Source organism: Nerophis lumbriciformis, linkage group LG25 (assembly GCF_033978685.3).
Source record: "Nerophis lumbriciformis linkage group LG25, RoL_Nlum_v2.1, whole genome shotgun sequence".
Taxonomy (NCBI): domain Eukaryota; kingdom Metazoa; phylum Chordata; class Actinopteri; order Syngnathiformes; family Syngnathidae; genus Nerophis; species Nerophis lumbriciformis.
Genome location: NC_084572.2, coordinates 5,583,880 through 5,595,000, shown reverse-complemented (window position 1 = coordinate 5,595,000; position 11,121 = coordinate 5,583,880). Strand labels below are relative to the sequence as shown.

Sequence of the window (11,121 nt, the reverse complement as noted above, 5' to 3'; positions counted from 1 at the left end):
TGGTTTGGTGTTTTAAAAGAAACACTACTTAATGTTGACGTTAGCTCGAGGCGTTAGCTCGGCGCTTAAACAGCATAAAGTTAACTTTAATTTTTCCAAATAAATATCAAACACTAATAACTAGTAACATAAACGATATTTGGTCACTTAATGATTATGCTAACTGCAATAATTTTAATGGTTTGGTGTTTTAAAAGAAACACTACTTAATGTTGACGTTAGCTCGAGGCGTTAGCTCGGCGCTTAAACAGCATAAAGTTAACTTTAATTTTTCCAAATAAATATCAAACACTAATAACTAGTAACATAAACGATATTTGGTCACTTAATGATTATGCTAACTGCAATAATTTTAATGGTTTGGTGTTTTAAAAGAAACACTACTTAATGTTGACGTTAGCTCGAGCCGTTAGCTCGGCGCTTAAACAGCATAGAGTTAACGGTTTCATTTTTCCAAATAAATATCAAACACTAATAACTAGTAACATAAAAAATAGTTTATCACCGGTTGGTCACTAAATGAATATGCTAACTGAACTAATTTAATGGTTTGGTGTTTTAAAAGAAATATTACTTAATGTTGACGTTAGCTCGAGCCGTTAGCTCGGCGCTTAAACAGCATAAAGTTAACGGTTTCATTTTTCCAAATAAATATCAAACACTAATAACTAGTAACATAAAAAAATAGTTTATCACCAGTTGGTCACTAAATGGTTATGCTAACTGCAATAATTTAATGGTTTGGTGTTTTAAAAGAAACACTACTTAATGTTGACGTTAGCTCAGCGCTTAAACAGCATAAAGTTAACGGTTTCATTTTTCCAAATAAATATCAAACACTAATAACTACCGGTAGTAACATAAAAAAATTGCTTATCACCAGTTGGTCACTAAATGAATATGCTAACTGCAATAATTTTAATGGTTTGGCGTTTTAAAAGAAACACTACTTAAATGTTGACGTTAGCTCGAGGCGTTAGCTCGGCGCTTAAACAGCATAAAGTTAACGGTTTCATTTTTCCAAATAAATATCAAACACTAATAACTCGTAACATAAAAGATAGTTTATCACCAGTTGGTCACTTAATGATTATGCTAACTGCAATAATTTTAATGGTTTGGTGTTTTAAAAGAAACACTACTTAATGTTGACGTTAGCTTGAGGCGTTAGCTCGGCACTTAAAAAGCATAAAGTTAATGGTTTAATTTTTCCAAATAAATATCAAACACTAATAACTAGTACCATAAAAAACAGTTTATCACCGGTTGGTCACTAAATGAATATGCTAACTGAACTAATTTAATGGTTTGGTGTTTTAAAAGAAACACTACTTAATGTTGACGTTAGCTCGAGCCGTTAGCTCGGCGCTTAAACAGCATAGAGTTAACGGTTTCATTTTTCCAAATAAATATCAAACACTAATAACTCGTAACATAAAAGATAGTTTATCGCCGGTTGGTCACTTAATGATTATGCTAACTGCAATAATTTAATGGTTTGGTGTTTTAAAAGAAACACTACTTAATGTTGACATTAGCTCAAGGTGTTAGCTTGCCGCTTAAACAGCATAAAGTTAACGGTTTCATTTTTCCAAATAAATATCAAACACTAATAACTAGTAACATAAAAAATTGTTTATCGCCGGTTGGTCACTTAATGATTATGCTAACTGCAATAATTTTAATGGTTTGGTGTTTTAAAAGAAACACTACTTAATGTTGACGTTAGCTCGGCGCTTAAACAGAATAAAGTTAACGGTTTCATTTTTCCAAATTAATATCAAACACTAATAGCTTGTAGTGTTTGTAAACAATAGCACAACTTTATTGAGCTAATTTGACTCATTTGTTTACAAGCGAGATGATATGGCCGCCGTCACAGTCACTTATTTGGAGATTAGATTATGATAACATTAAGTTGCTAAACTTGCGGTGAGGTTGATGGCTGGTGAGGCACTGACTTCATCACAGTCAGATTTACAAACATATGAACCCTAAAGAGTATCTTATTCACCATTTGATTGGCAGCAGTTAACAGGTTATGTTTAAAAGCTCATACCAGCATTCTTCCCTGCTTGGCACTCAGCATCAAGGGTTGGAATTGGGGGTTAAATCACCAAAAATGATTCCCAGGCGTGGCACCGCTGCTGCCCACTGCTCCCCTCACCTCCCAGGGGGTGATCAAGGGGATGGGTCAAATGCAGAGGACAAATTTCACCACACCTAGTGTGTGTGTGACAATCATTGCTACTTTAACTTAACTTTAACTTTACACATACAAACTGTAGCACACAAAAAAAGCACATTTAATTAAAAAAAAAACGTTATTATGGTCTTACCTTTAATTATAAATGAAGTCCATGCGCCGCAACTAAAGCCCTCACTTAAACTTTCCACGTGCAAGATTGAATCTATTTAAAAAAGTGTAACCGAGGGTTTATAAATGTGGCCTATACTGTATGAAACTACAAAATAACAAACACGGAGGCTCCAGTTTACACGAGGACCACTTTATTTACCTTCTTTCAAAAACCTCCGCAACGTGACATCACTTCCGCTCTTAGCGCCTTCAAAATAAGAGCTCAAGGCATATACTGTATAACAGCGCATAACAGGAACTTAACATCACAAAGAGGAAAGCCCATAAAAATAGGTTACAAAAGTTATTTAATAAGAAGCTAAAAAGTGCAAAAACAATAATGTTCGTGTTGGAGGAGTTGTGAATTAGGTACACCTGCAGTCTGCAGGTGTACCTAATGTTGTGGCCCAGCAGTCATTCACAACTCCTCCAACACGAACATTATTGTTTTTGCACTTTTTGGCTTCTTATGAAATAACTTTTTTAAATCGATTCAATCTTGCACGTGGAAAGTTTAAGTGTGGGCTTTAGTTGATATAACACTCCCGTCAGGGGTTGCCGTGCATTCTACGGCGGGGGTGCAGGAGGCGAACCTCACACAGTGCGTCTTTTGCAGCCGTTTTATGATCGCTCAGCACAAGAAATACTTTACACACATACAGTTGTTGACAAAATACACTGTACATTATATACCTCAGCTAACTAAACTATGGAAATGTATAATATAATTCATATAGCAATACGGTCTCACTGCACAGCAGGCCAGCAGTTAGCCGAGTCCGCAATCCATGTTGAGGCACTGAGTGACGTGCCTCAACTGGCTGCTGTTCCCCGCACCGTCTCTTCTCAGTATTTGAACGGCAAATGTGAAAATTCAGCGATTTTAAATAAAAATAATCTAAAACGGGTGAAGTTAAATGGAAAATAACTTTATAGTATAATCACTGGATACATATAACAATTTAATAAAAAAAAAAATGTTTACATTTTTTTTCTTTCCATGATGGCAGGTGAGGCGGGGCCTCACCTGCCTCTAGTGACTGCACGACACTGATATATATATATATATATATATATATATATATATATATATATATATATATATTCCTCGCGCACTAATTGACTGAAAGAACACGCACTTGGCGCGATGATGTCATGTTGTCGATGGAAAAATGCATTTTTAGACAATATGATTTGCCTGAGCTGCTAGGAGACCCCGAGAGTAACAAGCGGTTGCCTCGTTGCCTTTCCATTAAGAACAATAAATTAGTTTTTAGTATAAGTTTGCAGGTTTCAAAAAATGTAATGCCGAGCGCATATCATTATGTCAAGATAATGGCACTGGCATTTACTTCATTTAAGAATATTTTTCAACATATTGAGCAAAAAGGTCTCTTTTTTTTTCTAGTAAGAAAAGTGCACTTGTTATTAGTGAGAATATACTTATTTTAAGGTAATTTGGGGTTCATTGAGGTTAGCTAATTTGACTTGTTTTGGAAAGTTTTGACAAGCCAAATGTTCTTGTTCTATTGGCAGATAATTTTGCTTAGTTCAAATAAAATACCCCTCATTTTTGTTTTTGTTTTTCTTGTTTTTGAACACTGACTTATTGCAGTGTATTTAATGTTGACGTTCGCTTGAGCCTTTAGTTCGGCACGTAAACAACATAACGTTCACCGTTTTCTCCTAAATTAACATCGGACACCACTAGGGTTGTACTGAGTTTTTGAGATATACGACAACGGCATATACCATAACAATATATTATGTTTTGCTCACTTATTGATATTGCTCGATCCATATGTTTTATTTGTTTGGTTATTAAAAGGAACAAACTACCCATTGTTGATTAGCTTAAGCTACTTGCCTCGCGTATAAACCGCCTAAAGTTTATAGGACAGGATAGACTTTTATGTATCCCACAATGGGAAAATTATGTGGTGGCATTTCAGATTATTACATAAATGAACAAAAGTAAAACTAAAAATGCGTATTAAATAATACACATTGTGCCATAACGATTGCATTTTGTATAGATAAATAATTCAAAACTAACAAAATATTTTAACTCCTACATCAAAGACAAACACCACTGGGTTGTTCTGAGTATAGAAACAATAGAACAACTTTATAGAGCTAATTTGACTCAAACAAGCTAGTATTTATTCACAAACAGGATCTCGTTTAGCCAAACAATGATGACATTGTTAGCTTAGCACATAAACAGCATTTAGAAGAAAAACACATTTTCTTCTAAATTAATGTAACTGTTGGTATTTCCCTCTCTGTGTTGTTAAATTAATATTAAACACCACTGGGTTGTACTGAGTTTATAAACTTTAGAACACCTTTGAGCTAATCTAGTTCTTATTCACGAGCAGGGCCTTGCCAATATGGCCACTTTTAGAGTCATGTTTTAGATTATGTCTTAGAGTTGCTAAATGGCATATACCATAATTTATATATGGTATATTTATAACTTGTTGGTCATTTACTGATTGTACTAAATGCATACATTTGTAATTGTTTTGTTATTTAAAGGATCAGACATGCATACCTGCCAACTTTTGAAATCAGAAAAACCTAGTAGCCAGGGTCCAGGGGCCGCAGGCCCCGGTAGGTCCAGGACAAAATGATTGATTGCATTCAGACAGGTTAAAATGTTGCTAAAACCATCACTTTTCTATCAGTCACAGTGACTTTTCAAAACAAAAATATTACAGCAAAAATCATATGGGTTGATTGACATGTTTATTCTGTAAGCTAACTTCAATAGTTTGAAATTATTTTGACAGTTAATGCCAGTTATCCTGTCAACCTTTCACAAGACTTCAATTTGTTCATTGAAAGTATAAACACTTTTTACAGTAAACAAATGGTAAAACAGTACTAAACAATTCCATTAAAAAAAAATTGGTGTCATTATTAACTTTCTGTCCAAGCTTGTATAATCTACTGCCTTGTTCAATTGTAAAAAATATTCTGTGCCTAAAATTCACATTTCTATCACAATTATCATACTGTAAACATGGTAAGCTAACTTCATTAAAATTAATAGTCCTGTCAATAGCATGGAATTACAATTCAAATGTAGTTTTTTTTTGTAAGCCTTTCAAAAGAATTCAAAATATGAAAAATTCATGAAAATTAATTGAAGCCATCAGACACTTGAAAAGTGGCACATCACATCTCTAATGTAATCATTTGAACTTTTCAACAGAAATAGCACTGCAAAAATATTAAGGACATACTTCTGTATTTTGGTAGTTATGCTGTCAACATTTAACAAGATTTCTTCAACTTGGACTTGAAAGCATAAATAGTATAAACACTTTTAACAGTATAACAGTACTAAACAATTCCAATAGATAACATTGGTGTCATTACCTTTTTGTGGCTAAAATCCGAAAAACGTTGAAAGTTTTCCACTTGTATCGCTAGCAACGGCATTAGACTTGTGTTTTTTTGTCCCAACGTGGTCTTTTACATCGCTAATTCCTCCGTGTCCGATCGAAACATCTTGTCTGCACAAGGTGCAATTCGCGTAGTTTTCACCCTTTTTGGAAAGGATAATTATTCCCGGATAGGCTTTTGAATATTCTTCACGGAATGACTGCAGTTTTCTTTTCGGTTTAAGACTCGTTTGCGATTTTTCTCCGGCTGATTCCATGATCGTTCGCTCGTTTGGAAACAATGGCAACAGGTGCCTCGTGCTTGACAGCGGTGCTATAAATAGCCTCGCGCATTTTATAAAAATATTTTTTTTGAATGAATGAAAAACCGTATTTTTTATCACTGCAACCGTAACCCGGAATAGGTTGATGAAAACCGTACTAATTACGGGAAAACCGGAGTAGTTGGCAGGTATGAGACATGTTGAAAGTAGCTCGATCTGTTATCTTAGCTCATAAACAGCGTAAAGTGTATGATTTTCCTCTAAATTCATGTAACCGGTGCTATTTTCCTCTCTCGGTTGTACTGAGTTTAGAAACACTATAGGTCAACTTTATGGAGCAGATTTGACTTAAACAGCTGGTATTTAGTCACAAAAGCAGGACTTCACAGGCATTTATTTTGATTAGGGTTTAGAATGTGATAAAACGTGTGGTTTAGAGTTGCTAAATGGCGTACCAAACCGATATAACACATTTTGGTCACTTATTGATTGTGCTAAATGCATGCATTTTTTATTGTTTGGTTATTTAAAGGGACAGGCTGCTCAATGTTGAAATTAGCTTGATCTGTTAGCTTAGCACACAAACAGCATACAGTTTATGGTTTTCTTCTGAATAATGTAACCAGGGTATTTTCCTCTTCGCGTTGTTACGTTAAAATCAAACACCACCTTGTACTGAGTTTATAAACTATAGAACAACTTTATGGAGCTCATTTTACACAAACAAGCTAGTATTTATTTACAAGCAGGACTTTGACAAAATGGCTGCCTTTACGATCATTTATTTTGATTAGGGTTTAGAATATAATTAAATGTGTGTTTTAGAGTTGCTAAACGGCATATACCATACCAATATAACACATTTTGGTCACTCATGGATCGTGCCAAATACATACATTTTTAATTGTTTTGTTTTTTAAAGAATCAGACTACTCAATGTTGACATTAGCTTGATCTGTTAGCTTAGCACACAAACTGCATAGGTTTTATGGTTTTCTTCTAAATAATGTAACCATGGTATTTTCCTCTCCACGTTGTTACATTAAAATCAAACACCACTGGGTGGTACTGAGTTTATAAACTATGGAACAACTTTATTGAGCTCTTTTCACACAAACAAGCTAGTATTTATTTACAAGCAGGACTTTGACAAAATGGCTGCCTTTACATTCATTTATTTTGATTAGGGTTTAGAATATGATGAAATGTGTGTTTTAGAGTTGCTAAACGACATATACCATACCAATATATCACATTTTGGTCACTCATTGATTGTGCTAAATACATACTGGTACTTTTTATAAGATTTTTTTTTTTTTTAAAGGGGAACATTATCACAATTTCAGAATGGTTAAAACCATTAAAAATCAGTTCCCAGTGGCTTATTATATTTTTCGACGTTTTTTTCAAAATTTTACCCATCACGCAATATCCCTAAAAAAAGCTTCAAAGTGCCTGATTTTAACCATCGTTATATACACCCGTCCATTTTCCTGTGACGTCACATAGTGAAGCCAACACAAACAAACATGGCGGAAAGAACAGCAAGCTATAGCGACATTAGCTCGGATTCAGACTCGGATTTCAGCGGCTTAAGCGATTCAACAGATTACGCATGTATTGAAACGGATGGTTGTCGTGTGGAGGCAGGTAGCGAAAACCAAATTGAAGAAGAAACTGAAGCTATTGAGCCATATCGGTTTGAACCGTATGCAAGCGAAACCGACGAAAACGACACGACAGCCAGCGACACGGGAGAAAGCGAGGACGAATTTGGCGATCGCCTTCTAACCAACGATTGGTATGTGTTTGTTTGGCATTAAAGGAAACTAACAACTATGAACTAGGTTTACAGCATATGAAACACATTTGGCAACAACATGCACTTCGAGAGTGCAGACAGCCCAATTTTCATCAATTAATATATTCTGTAGACATACCCTTATCCGCGCTCTTTTCCTGAAAGCTGATCTGTCCAGTTTAAGGGACGGTGTGAGCCAAGACATCCAGGGGTGTTTAGCTCGCTCGTCTGCGGGAACAAACTGCCGCCATTGCTTGCCGTGCTACCGAGGCCCTTTGTCCCTGAATTGCTCACACACTCCGGCAGATTCAATGGGGGTCTGGCGGCAGATTTCTTTGACTTTATCGTTGGAAATGCATCTGCTTTGAGTGTCGCAGGATATCCACACATTCTTGCCATCTCTGTCGTAGCATAGCTTTCGTCGGTAAAGTGTGCGGAACAAACGTCCAATTTCTTGCCACTTTCGCATCTTTGGGCCACTGGTGCAACTTGAATCCGTCCCTGTTCGTGTTGTTACACCCTCCGACAACACACCGACAAGGCATGATGTCTCCAAGGTACGGAAAACAGTCGAAAAAACGGAAAATAACAGAGCTGATTTGACTCTGTGTTTGAGAAAATGGCTGATTGTGACGTCATCGCTCCGAGAGCGAATATTAGAAAGGCGTTTAATTCGCCAAAATTCACCCATTTAGAGTTCGGAAATCGGTTAAAAAAATATATGGTCTTTTTTCTGCAACATCAAGGTATATATTGACGCTTACATAGGTCTGGTGATAATGTTCCCCTTTAAAGAATCAGACTACTCAATGTTGACATTAGCTTGATCTGTTAGCTTAGCACACAAACAGCATACAGTTTATGGTTTTCTTCTAAATAATGTAACCATGGTATTTTCCTCTTTGCGTTGTTACATTAAAATCAAACTTGTACTGAGTTTATAAACTATAGAACAACTTTATCGAGCTCATTTTACACAAACAAGATAGTGTTTATTTACAAGCAGGACTTTGACAAAATGGCTGCCTTTACGGTCATTTATTTTGATTAGGGTTTAGAATATAATTAAATGTGTGTTTTACAGTTGCTAAACGGCATATACCATACCAATATATCACATTTTGGTAACTAATTTGTGCTAAATACATACATTTTTAATTAATTAGTTTTAAAGGATCAGACTACTCAATGTTGACATTAGCTTGATCTGTTAGCTTAGCACACAAACAGCACACAGTTGATGGTTTTCTTCTGAATAATGTAACCATGTTCGCATTGTTACATTAATATCAAACACCACCTTGTACTGAGTTTATAAACTATAGAACAACTTTATCGAGCTCATTTTACACAAACAAGATAGTGTTTATTTACAAGCAGGACTTTGACAAAATGGCTGCCTTTACGGTCATTTATTTTGATTAGGGTTTAGAATATAATGAAATGTGTGTTTTAGAGTTGCTAAACGGCATATACCATACCAATATATCCCATTTTGGTCACTCATTTGTGCTAAATACATACATTTTTAATTGATTAGTTTTAAAGAATCAGACTACTCAATGTTGACATTAGCTTGATCTGTTAGCTTAGCACACAAACAGCATACAGTTGATGGTTTTCTTCTGAATAATGTAACCATGTTCGCATTGTTACATTATTATCAAACACCACCTTTTACTGAGTTTATAAACTATAGAACAACTTTATCGAGCTCATTTTACACAAACAAGATAGTGTTTATTTACAAGCAGGACTTTGACAAAATGGCTGCTTTTACGGTCATTTATTTTGATTAGGGTTTAGAATATAATTAAATGTGTGTTTTAGAGTAGCTAAATGGCATATACCATACCAATATAACACATTTTGGTCACTCGTTGATTGTGCTAAATGCATACCGGTACTTTTTTAATTGTTTGGTTATTTAAAGGGACAGGCTGCTCAATGTTGACATTAGCTTGATCTGTTAGCTTAGCACACAAAAAGCATACAGTTGATGGTTTTCTTCTAAATAATGTAACCATGGTATTTTCCTCTTCGCGTTGTTACATTAAAATCAAACTTGTACTGAGTTTATAAACTATAGAACAACTTTATCGAGCTCATTTTACACAAACAAGCTAGTATTTATTTACAAGCAGGACTTTGACAAAATGGCTGCTTTTACGGTCATTTATTTTGATTAGGGTTTAGAATATAATTAAATTTGTATTTTAGAGTTGCTAAACGGCATATACCATACCAATATATCCCATTTTGGTCACTTATTGATTGTGGTGAATGTATACTTTTTTAATTGTTTGGTTATTTAAAGGGACAGGCTGCTCATGTTGACATTAGCTTGATCTGTTAGCTTAGCACACAAACAGCATACAGTTGATGGTTTTCTTCTGAATAATGTAACCATGTTCGCATTGTTACATTAATATCAAACACCACCTTGTACTGAGTTTATAAACTATAGAACAACTTTATCGAGCTCATTTTACACAAACAAGATAGTGTTTATTTACAAGCAGGACTTTGACAAAATGGCTGCTTTTACGGTCATTTATTTTGATTAGGGTTTAGAATATAATTAAATGTGTGTTTTAGAGTAGTTTAACGGCATATACCATACCAATATATCACATTTTGGTAACTAATTTGTGCTAAATACCTACATTTTTAATTGATTAGTTTTAAAGGATCAGACTACTCAATGTTGACATTAGCTTGATCTGTTAGCTTAGCACACAAACAGCATGCAGTTGATGGTTTTCTTCTGAATAATGTAACCATGTTCGCATTGTTACATTAATATCAAACACCACCTTGTACTGAGTTTATAAACTATAGAACAACTTTATCAAGCTCATTTTACACAAACAAGCTAGTGTTTATTTACAAGCAGGACTTTGACAAAATGGGTGCCTTTACGGTCATTTATTTTGATTAGGGTTTAGAATATAATTAAATGTGTGTTTTAGAGTAGCTAAACGGCATATACCATACCAATATATCACATTTTGGTCACTCGTTGATTGTGCTAAATGCATACCGGTACTTTTTTAATTGTTTGGTTATTGAAAGGGACAGGCTGCTCAATGTTGACATTAGCTTGATCTGTTAGCTTAGCACACAAAAAGCATACAGTTGATGGTTTTCTTCTAAATAATGTAACCATGGTATTTTCCTCTTCGCGTTGTTACATTAAAATCAAACTTGTACTGAGTTTATAAACTATAGAACAACTTTATCGAGCTCATTTTACACAAACAAGCTAGTATTTATTTACAAGCA

The 11,121-nt window shown here is 34.8% G+C and overlaps 1 protein-coding gene across 2 annotated transcripts in view; it reads left to right on the top strand.

Annotated features, from left to right (window-relative positions):
• The window catches only part of LOC133621527 (zinc finger protein 800-like), a 102,410-nt gene that overhangs the window by 834 nt on the left and 90,455 nt on the right, over positions 1 to 11,121 (top strand). The gene's annotated exons all lie outside the window — the stretch shown is intronic.